The sequence below is a fragment of the Lygodium microphyllum genome, chromosome 24, assembly GCF_053477565.2.
Source record: "Lygodium microphyllum isolate KBCC chromosome 24, Lygodium_microphyllum_v1.1.10, whole genome shotgun sequence".
In the NCBI taxonomy this organism is placed as follows: Eukaryota; Viridiplantae; Streptophyta; class Polypodiopsida; order Schizaeales; family Lygodiaceae; genus Lygodium; species Lygodium microphyllum.
The window spans coordinates 67,830,377-67,833,338 of NC_141158.1; the positions used below are offsets into that span (position 1 = coordinate 67,830,377).

The 2,962-nt window shown below is 42.1% G+C and overlaps 1 pseudogene; it reads left to right on the top strand.

The window, feature by feature from the left end:
* The first annotated feature begins 365 nt into the window (after positions 1-365).
* Positions 366-1,980, top strand: LOC148015194 (pyrophosphate-energized vacuolar membrane proton pump 1 pseudogene; annotated as a pseudogene).
* The last annotated feature ends 982 nt before the right edge of the window (positions 1,981-2,962 follow it).

A 2,962-nucleotide genomic window follows, 5' to 3' on the forward strand; every position in this document is an offset into this window, starting at 1 on the left:
ACCTGCCGTTCCTGGCTATTGTGTGTACGCTCGGGTATAGCAACTTCACATATTCGCCGACAAGACAGGGGAGGCAGAACAAGGCAGGTAGGGGCAGGGGTCAGGGGAAAAGGAGGGCAAGAAGGAGAGGAAAGAGGGTAAAGAGGATGGATAATGATAGAGAGAGAGAGGAAGCAACACTACTCCTTCAGCATAGGATGCTCCTAGCATGAGAGAGAAGAGAGAGGAAACCTCGCTCTGATACCATGTTGAAGAGTGTGCGAGGGAGATGAGGAACGGAGGAAGAGAGAAGAGAAGAGAGACATGAGACACCAGAAGTGGAAAGGAAAGAGAGCTTCCAGATCATGAGTCCACCATGAGCTTAGATGAAGATGCAGATGATTCTGACCAACCACCACGAGATCGCTATCGCAATCAGTCTCTTGGCCTTTGAGCACAAGTCCAGGCCTGCCAGTAATGGCTACACCTTCCTCAACAACAACGGCACCCACAGTCACAACATCATCAATGGATCATTAGACTATGATGAGGAGGATAGATTGGATGAGGAATCAGATGCAGCAGCTATTAGGAAATGCGCTAAAATTCAGCAAGCCATATCCATAGGAGCCACATTGTTTTTGCTATGATAGAGTACATGTATTTGGTTTATTTCATGGGCATATTTGATGCTATCATTTTCTTGTTCCTGCGATCTGTGAAGGGTTCAGTACTAAGCCCCAGCCTTGCAGATACGATCCAAAGCAGGAATGTTTTCCAGCTCTCTTTACAGCGATTTTCACTACAGTTGCATTTATATTGGGAGCTTTGATGTCCATAGTGTCTGGATTTTTGGGCATGATGTTCGCAACATATGCAAATGCTCGCATAACTTTGGAAGCCAAAAAAGGGATAGGCAAAGCATTCAAAATTGCCTTCCAATCAGGTTCGGTGTTGGGTTTCTTACTTGCTGCTAATGGCCTCATAGTTTTATACATCACTATAAAACTGTTCCAGCTTTATTACAAGGATGATTGGGAGGGCCTTTTTGAGGCCATCACTGGTTATGGGCTTGGAGGCTCATCCGTGGCTCTATTTGGAAGGGTTGGAGGTGGAATCTATACCAAAGCTATGGATGTTGGAGTAGATCTTGTTGGAAAAGTAGAAAGGAATATCCCAGAGGATGATCCACGAAATCCAACAGTCATTGCTGACAATGTGGGTGATAATGTGGGAGATATTGCTGGAATGGGTTCAAATTTGTTTGGCTCCTTTGCTGAATCTTCTTGCGCAGCTCTTGTTGTGGCTTCCATGTCATCATTTGGCACAAATCATGACTTCACTGCTATGTGCTTCCCTCTACTCATTAGCTCTATGGGCATTGTGGTATGCCTCATCACAACCTCGTTCACAACTGATGTGTTCGTCGAGATCTCAAATCTAAGGGATATTGAACCTACACTGAAGAGACAGTTGCTGATATCCACCATCTTAATGACATTCGGTGCAGCTTTTGTTTGTTGGCTGGCACTACCATCCACGTTTTACATATATGATCCTAACGGTGGTGCAAAGATGGTTCAAAACTGGAAACTATTTTTCTGCATTGGAGTAGGGATTTGGGCAGGGTTGGTAATTGGCTACGTTACAGAGTATTTCACCAGCAATAAATATAGACCAGTCCAGGATGTTGCTCATTCTTGCAGGACAGGAGCTGCTACCAATGTCATCTTTGGTTTGGAACTTGGCTAGAAGTCTATAATTGTTCCAATATTTGCTATTGTTGTTGCCATCTATGTCAGCCATACCCTAGCAGCCATGTACGAGATCGCAGTTACAGCTCTTGGAATGCTTTGTACCATTGCCACTTTTCTAGCCATAGATGCATATGGTCCCATAAGTGATAATGTTGGTATCGCAACCGGTCTCTGGATGACCATGATACTTCTTACACATCTCTCCACAAGAAGCGCAGCCGCAGTATACATTACAAGGCCATGAAGGCTTTCAAGCTGGAAAAATTCCTTAACCATAGGACTTCTTCAAAGTCCAGCTTGCGGCATCAACAGCCCCCAGTTGACAGCACTCTGCTCTCCGAATTGGTCTTTGTGATCCGCACTTTGGGGGAGTGCTTTCTCAGATTAGAAGAGATGAAACTGCAGATGCAGAGAGAGTCTAAGTGATTTTGTGATGATCTGGAGGCCAGGCGTACAAAGATGTTCCTAGAGTCCCAGAAGTAGATTGCTGAGATGTTTGCTTGGGCTCTGAGCAGTAGTAAGAAAATTGATGAGCTCTTGCTGATGATTGTCGGTATTTTGTTCATCATTTGATTATTCTAAATGTTTCTTTCTTCCAGCTAATTTTTGGCTCTTCATGCTACGTTTCTTTCTTTCAACTGGTTTTTGGCTCTTCATGCTACGTTTCATATCATTTCATCTATATTATAGCTAATGCGTTGAAATTATTCCAGGCTTTGTTTATAAGAAATGTTTCAAGCTGATGGGATGATATTTCATTTCATTCTTATTCCAGCTATTGAAATTTTCCAGCTGATGTTTCATTATTATTCCAGCTGTTGAGTTGTTCTAGCCGATGTTTCATTGTTTTTAGTTGTTGTTTGTCTATTTTCAGCTGATTCGTCTGTTCAAGCTTATGTTTATTCTACTTGATATTTTATCTATTCTAGCTAAGGAGTTGATGTTGCAGCTGATGTTTTTGTCTTGATAATGCTCATCTCGTCCATTCTTCTTTCCATTTGCTGGTGGTATGCCAGCTGCTATTTCGTATATTCTAGCTGATGAGCTGATGAAATTTTTATCATATATTCTAGCTGCTGAGTTGATTTATGACATTGTGATTGTGTTATAATGTTGATATAACATTTTCTATTAATCTTTTGATGTCACAGATTATGCTGCATAGCCGATTATATCCACACTCAAGATAAAGCAATTTCATGGCTCTTTATCTCCTTCGATTCCTT